Source organism: Schistocerca cancellata, chromosome 2 (assembly GCF_023864275.1).
Source record: "Schistocerca cancellata isolate TAMUIC-IGC-003103 chromosome 2, iqSchCanc2.1, whole genome shotgun sequence".
Taxonomy (NCBI): domain Eukaryota; kingdom Metazoa; phylum Arthropoda; class Insecta; order Orthoptera; family Acrididae; genus Schistocerca; species Schistocerca cancellata.
Genome location: NC_064627.1, coordinates 305,504,115 through 305,513,434, shown reverse-complemented (window position 1 = coordinate 305,513,434; position 9,320 = coordinate 305,504,115). Strand labels below are relative to the sequence as shown.

Sequence of the window (9,320 nt, the reverse complement as noted above, 5' to 3'; positions counted from 1 at the left end):
TTCCGTGGTCTGTGTGAATACTGTCTTCAAACTGTGTTGCGAATAGAGTTAGTAGTAAGTAAGTAGTAAGCTGAAACGTCTGGTCTGATGCTGTAGTTTACTGCATGAACAGGGTAAATGTAAGAAGCGATAAATATATTTCCTTTCTTCATTTTGTATGTGTGTGTGTGTGTGTGTGTGTGTGTGTGTGTGTGTGTGAGGGGGTGTCAGAGAGAAAACTTTCGTAAAGGTTTGAAATTATGTTCTAACTTCGTTGAAGATCGCTAAATGCTCTTTTTTGCAAATACTGAGTGAATATAGTCTGGGTAATATGAGCACCATGCACAGTTTGGAACTGTAATACCAGAGTTAGTTTAAGGCTCTTAATGAGTAGATTATGATGGCATTTTAAATTTTTTTAAATTCGGTCAATAACTGTATGAAATATTAAGAATTATTTTCTTTTGTCCCTTGAAACCGTCAGATACGCAACCTGCAACTGAATCCACGTCGCGGATCAGCCATTTAGCAACATAGATCTGAAAATAAATAGACGGATATTGCGACAAGTCGCCAACCGTAATAACACAATATGACACCTCTGATAGAGATAACATGCACGCTAAGTGGCAGAGTCGAGCACAATAGCACTGCGTGATGCGGACGGACACAAAGAACGGTGGAGGGCGGCCGTCGGTATTTTGGAGGCGGCGGGTTGGCAGCGCCGGCGTGCGCGCGCAGCCCGCTATTCCTGTCGGCTGCTGCTACTGCTGCTGTTGCGCTATCTTGGGACTGCGCTCAGTTTGCCTGTCGCCGGCAGCGCGTCGCGACGTCTGCGGGAGAGTCGGAGAGCCGCGGTCCGGGATACGAACAGGTAGGAGCCGCTCCGCGAGCCTAATACCACGTAAACAGGCCACAGTCCCATACGGCCTATTATGATACCCGGTCTCTATCGTTACAATAAAATTTGCGCGTATTTTAGCGTTTTTTACTGTCGTCGAATACATCAACAATTCAGATATAATACCCACGGATAAGAAAGCGGTCATATATTGCCGCTGTCCAAATGTTGGAAAAAGGCAGTTATTTGTGTACAGGTTGGCAACTGTCTGTCGGCCTGTGCTGGCGTGGAAGGTGAGAAATAACCGTTTGGGACTTCGTCCTGTCTCTAAATAATAGTAAAGAACAAAGGATTTGAATGCGTCGGTCACTAACTGCAGCACGGGACTTCTTAGGGCGCCGGCGTCAACTCTGAGGGTTCCGTAAACACTCGAAGGTTATGTGTCATACTTCTGTTTGATCCGCTCATTTCAAATATTAGTAATGATTCTCGCGGGCCATCTGTTGCTGAAAGGGGATGTGGACAAGTTCAGCGTGTGGGGTTCGTTCGTCAACTGCATCTGTGTAGAAGACCATCGGTGAACCACTGAATAAATTGTGACTGTTACTTAGTCATAAATTATTAATTTTCAACGCATGTGAAGTGAGAACAAAATAATTTTTTGTTTGATATGGCAGTACCCCCTGTCGGAGGTTCGAGTCCTCTTTCGGGAATGGGTGTGTGTGTTGTCCTTAGCGTAAGTTAAAGTTAGATTAAGTAGTGTGTAAGCCTAGGGACCGATGACCTCAGCAGTTTGGTCCCACAGTCCTTACCACAAATTTCCAAATTTTTTACAGCAGTAAGCTTCTTCCATCTAGATTGCTTTGTTCCTAAATAAATTAGCCTATTACTTCATCCATCGATGAATCTTCTCCTATAAAAAGTTTTAATTGCATCACAGCACTTCCTCTCTTTTCAGCTATTTGTATATGTGTATATAATCATGTTTCTGCCGCTAGCTAGTTTCGGACTCGGGGGAATTTTCATGTGATACAGAAGTCGCGTACCAGCGCCACTTTTGTAACAGTCTGAACCATTTCGCACACATATGCGACAAAAACTCTGTTAGAATAAACAGACAGGTCCGTCAAGCAGACGAAGGAACTCAAAGCGAGTAACGTGAGCAGACCGCTTACGCGTGTCGGAAGAAATGGGTTTTTATCCTTGCCATATTTTTGTTGGCTGAGGAACCCAGCAGAAGAAACTAGGTGAACCCTATGTTGGCGCGCAAGCGAAATTTGGGACCGAAGCCAGGTACCGCAGACTTATTGCCAAGGACGCTTCGCTACAAAGAGCCCCCGCATCCCGGGTAGCTTCTCTGGTTCAAAGCTATTAAAAAAAAAAGGTCCGCATAGACCACACTTCCACTAAAGCAATTTTCTTCCATTCGGTTCTTCTCTGTCGGCCTCAACAAATAATTCTGTGGACCGAAAATTGGCCTCTCGTGTGATTTTTCTTTTGTTTCATAATTTTTGTATTGTCTTTTAATCGGTTTTCATTGTTTTCAGTGTGTACACATGGGCTGGCTGAGGGTATCTTTGCAGTGCATATACGCGTAAAGTACTAAACCGTCCGGTACTTCAATAAACCGAACTAAGATATTCCACAAGTGATCGGACCTACAAGGGAGAGAATTTACCTATAACTTTCTTCTGTCCACTAAGATATTGAAGCAAGTATGTCTCTATTATTCTTCGTATTTATGGAACGATGTTCTTCGTAAGGATATTCCAGAGTTCTGGAAAAGCTTAATGCACTCATATACAACCTTTCATTGTTTGCAGTGAAATTCTTCGCTAACAACATTATGTAAGATTTAGGCCAAGATTTTAACATCAAACTGTTTTCATCTATTGTCCTGTAAACATAGCGTCGTACAACTCTGACGGAGGCATAGGCCATTACATTTAGGACACTTGTCGGTACACTTCCTTTTTTCTCTCTCTCTTTCTTTTAACAAGCGCTACTGAGATCAACAAATGTAGTATCTGTTACTAAATTTCCTGAAGGAGAACAGCTTCAAAAATATCACTGCTTGAATATCTGCTAAATTAAGTTGAGATCATATTTGCCCCTTCACGTGAAATAACAAGTCGAATCTCCCTTTCTGATTTGGTGTTATACAAGGTGTCCCAGGAGGAACGGCCAATATTAAAGGCTATGGCAGGAACGATTATTTGAGCAAGAAACTTCATATGGACATATGCCCTATTCCGAATTGTTTCCGACACTGTCATGAAGTCGTTATTTATTTTCTGTATTATTCAATACATTGCCAGGTTTGCGCGTATACAACAATAAACATTACAAATGAGTTTTACACAGTCTTTGTTTTTCTAACACATCTACGTCTAAGCGTTATCATACACGTCACACTACAGCTGTTGAACAGCTTACAATAAATGTTCGAATATCCCATAGTCAACTTCACTACATTTGTGCATTCTTGATAGAACATGTGTTGCTTGTATGAGTGCCTCTGCACTTGCCGTAATGAGAGAAGCAGTGCCCATGATGTGACCGAGCAGTTCATTTCTCGCATTAACCTTCCTTTTTACGCTCAGAGTTCATCCAACATCATGAACAAAGATCGTCTGGCATAAGATCTGGCGATCTTGGTGGCCCATTAACTGTACTACCAAGACCAATCTAGTAATAAAGGTAAGTGTAGTTGAGGTGTTCCCTCACACATTTGGTAGTACATTGAAGGAAGAATGTTGCTAAAAGTACACTCCTGGTAGTACACTGCAGTCCACGTTGCCAAAGGAACTTCCTCAAGCTGTTCGAAAAACGAAATTCTCAAAAAATGTAAGTAATTCTATCCCGAGATTCGCTCCTTTAAAATGACCGGATCTATGAACATGTTGCCGATCATATCGCACCAAACATTAATCCGAAAACAAACCGCACCTAACACCGGTGGGAAAACAAAATTGGAAATTGGTTTCCACAATAGCGTGTGGATTTTTCGACAACCATCGATGATTATTAAGTGTGTTGTTGATTCCATTCCGTGTAAACAGGCTTAATTAGTGAATAGTACAAATCAAATGACGACTGTGATTTAAGCTGAGACAAAATTCAAGTTGTGTAACATTGTCAGCAATGTAGAGATTGTGAACACGCTATATGTGAAATGGGTAAAAGTTTTCCGGATGTACACTACTGGCCATTAAAATTGCTACACCACGAAGATGACGCGCTACAGACGCGAAATTTAACAGACAGGAAGAAGATGCTGTGATACGCAAATGATTGGCTTTTCAGAGCATTCACACAAGGTTGGCGCCGGTGGCGACACCTACAACGTGCTGACATGAGGAAAGTTTTTTCGCGTCGTTCGTGTCACTCTTTTCTATTATTATTATTTGCGTAACAACGCATATATGAAAAGAGCCGCGAAATATCTTTTAGTAATGCTGTGCTATGAATTTCTTTACCATCATTACTTTTTAACAAAACAGAATATATTGAGTTCTTATTGTTCTGTATCTGGCCTTCTATTCAAGGAACATTTTTCGTGACTGTAACTCATTCTAAAAATCAACATATCTTCCCTATTTTATAGTTATTGAAAATGAAATTTACTTTGTTATGAATACTGATGTTCCAGTTCGTATGATTGTTCAACAACAAGATTTTGCAGTGGATTTTGTTTCTCGGTAAAACACCATTCAATACCACGACTAGCACAAGAACATGAGACTCTTATTGAAAAAATACGTTTTCACTATAAAGTTTGCCAGATCAGAACCGAGCACAGCAAGATTCCTATTAGATTTTGAAGGTACATATTATCTTTTTTGTACTGTTAGCTATATATTATCAGCAGCCCGCGTCAACCTGCAACACATCATAAAATCTGCTGCTCTGCACTGCAAGTCCGGAAGCTAAAAGAAATAATATTATTTCACTATTACTTTCCCGCTTCCTTGCGGTATGATAGATTCTATTTGAAGTAGTTTGAATGCTCCGCGGCAGCGGCTCTTTCGTTCGCCGCGCAGCTCGGCACCACAGATAATATTTAAATAACTGAAAAATGTCTCAACAGGATGGGATAATATGCAAGTAAGCTATAACAATTAATAATGCAAGTTTTCATTTAAATAACTCTATTCAAACATTTAAATACTTTAACTGTTACACACCTTTAAAATGCGCACGTAATGGCGTACATTTTTCAGTCTTGACAAAAGAATGCTACGCTAGCGTACAACACAACGTCACAGGATATCCTACTCGCTTAACTCCAAGAAGAAGAAGACAGATAAATTAATGTTCGTCATGTATTATATACTAGTTACATCTTCTAATCTTTGTTTGATATTTATCGTCTGTGGCGGTTTATTACTCGCCGACGCAGATATTCTCTAAAATAAATAATAATAAAAAAATACATAATTTTATACAATAACACAATATTATACATATAATTTTCTTGTTACTAAATAATATGTTTTTTATCTACTAGACGTTACAGTTTCCAACCGATTTCTCATACACAGACAGCAGTTGACCGGCGTTGCTTGGTGAAACGGTGTTGTGATGCCTCGTGTAAGGAGGAGAATTGCGTACCATCGCGTTTCCGACTTTGATACAGGTCGGATTGTAGCCTATCGGGATTGCGGTTTATCGTATCGAGACATTGCTGCTCGCGTTGGTCGAGATTCAATGACTGTAAGCAGAATATGGAACCGGTGGGTTCAGGAGGGTAATACGGAACGCCGTGCTGGATCCCAACGGCCTCGTATCACTAGCAGTCGAGATGACAGGCATCTTATCCGCATTGTTGTAACGGATCGTGCAGCCACGTCTCGATCCCTGATTCAACATATGGGGACGTTTGCAAGACAGCAACCACCTGCACGAACAGTTCGACGACGTTAGCAGCAGCATGGACTACCAGCTCGGAGACCATGGCTGCGGTTACCCTTGACGCTGCATCACAGACAGGAGCGCCTGCGATGGTGTACTCGACGACGAACCTGGGTGCACGAATGGCAAAACGTCATTTTTTTCAGATGAATCCAGGTACTGTTTACAGCATCATGATGGTCGCGTCTCTGTTTGGCGACATCGCGGTGAACGCACATTGGAAGCGTGTATTCGTCATCGCCGTAATGGCGTATCACCCGGCGTGATGGTATGGGGTGCCATTGGTTACACGTCTCGGTCACCTCTTGCTCGCATTGGCGGCACTTTGAACAGTGGACGTTATATTTCAGATGTGTTACGACCCGTGGCTCTACCCTTCATTCGATCCCTGCGAAACCCTGCATTTCAGCAGGATAATGCACGACTGCATGTTGCAGGTCCTGTACGGGCCTTTCTGGATACAGAAAATGTTCGACTGTTGCCCTGGCCAGCACATTCTCCAGATCTCTCACCATTTGAAAAGTCTGGTCAATGGTGGCCGAGCAACTGGCTCGTCACAATACGCCAGTCACTACTCTTGATGAACTGTGGTATCGTGTTGAAGCTGCATGGGCAGCTATACCTTACACGCCATCCAAGCTCTGTTTGACTCAATGCCTAGTCGTATCAAGGCCGTTATTACGGCCAGAGATGGTTGTTCTGGGTACGGATTTCTCAGGATCTATGCACCCAAATTGCGTGAAAATGTAATCACATGTCAGTTCTAGTATAATATATTTGTTTATTGAATACCCGTTTATCAACTGCATTTTTTCTTGGTGTAGCACTTTTAATGACCAGTAGTGTAGTTCGTCACACACGCGTTCGTTGAAGATTGATAAGTGCAGAAGTCGCCTTGCCGTGGTAGTAGAACTACGCTGCACCATTTCAACAAGATGTTACTGTTCCTGCGCGGGTTGTTGAACTACATGATGAGAATAAACATGGGGAATTGGAAGAATGCCAGTTTCACGCAATGTGCTGAAAACTCTGGTAAACACTCTACGATCAGGAATTCGGTGTGTTGGAAAGCGCCGACGGTATTCTTCGACAGTGTCACAGAGCAACCATCGCAGAAGCCGTAAACATTCACCATTTACGCATATTCTCCATTAGTGTAGATGTGCAGCATGTTAGCCAACGCGTGTACAAACACAGTTAAACGGTGGTTCCCTCTGATATCCTCTCAATGTCTCGTACTACTTCACTTATAACAGACTGTGGACAATGTGCGCTCAACGGGCAAGTTTAATGACAGAAAGGCATCCCGGGCAATGAAGTTGAAAACAACGAAGTAGGTTGGGCTAAAATAAAACTTCAAAGAGGTTGGGTGGGTAAGTCGCATTCGTGTGAGTCACTGGCCCAAAATCTATCTCAGAGACCATTCGGAATAGGGCTATATGAAGTTTTTTGCTTCAGATCGCTGAAATTGATCATTCCTCCTTTGACACCCTGTCGGTGACCGTTACGTGGCACAACGATGATACAACCTACTGAGTGTGTCTTCCGGGATATATTCAGGGAACTTTCCTGTGAATTTTTCGTAGATATTTTTAATTTATTTTATGTACTGCCTGTGCGTGTTTGCGTGGCAACGGCCTTGCCTCAGTGAATACACCGGTTCCCGAAAGATCACCGAAGTTAAGCGCTGTCGGGCGTGGTCGGCACTTGGGTGGGTGACCATCCAGGCCACCACGCACTGTTGCCATTTTTCCGGGTGGACTCAGCCCCGTGATGCCAAATGAGGAGCTACTCGACCGATTAGTAGTGGCTTCGGTCAAGAATACCATCATAAGACCGGGAGAGCGGTGTGCTGACCCCACGCCCCTCCTATCCGCAATCTCCACTGAGGATGACACGGCGGTCGGATGGTCCCGGTAGGCCACTCGTGGCCTGAAGACGGAGTGCTTTTTTTTCTGTGCGTGTTTGTGTGGAGTTCCTCTTAACAAAGTTTTCCCGTAGATATACACCAGCTTCGTTCTTGTTAGAATAAACTTTTTAAAGTGTAATTGTAGATACCTAGCGATATTCATTTATATATCTACATCTATACTCTGCAAAACACCTGCCGGTGTTTGGCGGAGGGTACTTTGTGTACCATTGTCACTTCCTCATTTCCTGTTCCAGTCCGAATGGTGCGCTGGAAGAACCGTTGTTGATGAGCCTCTGACTGAGTCATAGTCTCTCTAATTTTACCTTTATGTCCTTTTATCGAGAATATTCATAGAAGGAAGCAATCTGTTGGTTGAATCTTCCAGAAACGTTCGCTTTCGGAACTGTGACAGTAAACCACACCTGACGCAGGACGCCTGTCTTGCAAAACTTTTGCTAGAGTTAACTGAACATCTCCGTGACGCTATAGTGCCTACGAAATGTGCTTGTAACGAAATAGTTACTCTTCTTTCAATCTTCCGTATTTCCCCCATCAATCCTAACTGGTAATGTTTTGGAGCCACGAGCAATATCAGTCGAACGAGGTTCGTTCGTTGGTGGACTACTTTTGTGAGGATTCTTCCCATTAATCTGTCTGGCATCTGCCTTTCCTACCGTAAGTAAGTATTACGTGATTATTGTACTTTAAATCGCCAGTTATGCATACTACAAAATATTTGAGTGTCACTTTCTCTGGCGACTGTTCGACAGTTGGATAATCATAAAATAACTGGTCTTTCAACCTATTAAGTGCAAGGTGTTGTATTTATGTTGAGGGCCGACTGCCAATCCCTGCACCGATGGTCGATCCTCTACAGATCTTCCTGCATTTCACCACAATTTTCTAACGTCACGACTGCTCCAAATACCATAGTATCATCCGTGAACAGCAGTATGGAGCTTCCAACGTTATTTACTATGCGGTATATATACAATAAGGGGTGTAGAAGTGGTTATCTCCTCTCGGGTGCTGGAGCAGCTGCAAGGCGTCTCTCAGCTGAATTGATGTCGAAGTCTCTGACAGTACATTTTTGACGTGTTCAGCAGAAGTGTGTAGGTTGCACCAAAGACATTGCCGAACTGGCGGGTCTTATATGGATCCTTTGATGATCTACTAACGCACTTGTCAATGTTGCATCCGTACATGATCGCGCCACGGAAGGGAGCGAAAGAGTAGGGCCGAAAAAGCGTAAACACCCATTGTTGATTCGGATCACGGTCAAATTTCATAGAATGGTTTTGAATGGTCCCTAGTGGTTCCACCCTCTGTACCATGAAACGTCCCCCTAGAAAAATTAAGAACGACTGTGCTGGTAAACTTCTACCTTATTTGATTTCCAAACAGCTGAGCAAAACTCAACGTATTCAAACAGTTTTCTCTTTAGTTCTCCTGATCATCACTAAACTGATACACAATATTTTAGCGCAACGCAGTCTGACTTTCAATAATCCCTACAAAAGATTGGCCCTGACTAACAATAACCTATTCCTTTCATGAATCACTTACCTCCCAAAAATCTTCGTTACTCGAACTACTGCAATACAGCGAGCGCCAATACTGTCAGCTAAATAAAAGATTCTTACTACTGAAGGCACTAACTCCTGATAGGCATAG

At 42.7% G+C, this 9,320-nt stretch overlaps 1 protein-coding gene and 1 pseudogene across 2 annotated transcripts in view; both read left to right on the top strand.

Annotated features, from left to right (window-relative positions):
- The first annotated feature begins 764 nt into the window (after nucleotides 1-764).
- Nucleotides 765-9,320, top strand: part of LOC126161688 (uncharacterized) — a 475,857-nt gene continuing 467,301 nt past the window's right edge. For both annotated transcript variants that reach the window (XM_049917704.1, XM_049917703.1), the window contains exon 1: nucleotides 765-853. The gene's annotated coding sequence lies outside the window, so the exon portion shown is untranslated. The remainder of the gene's footprint in view (nucleotides 854-9,320) is intronic.
- LOC126163453 (5S ribosomal RNA) lies at nucleotides 7,364-7,481 on the top strand (annotated as a pseudogene).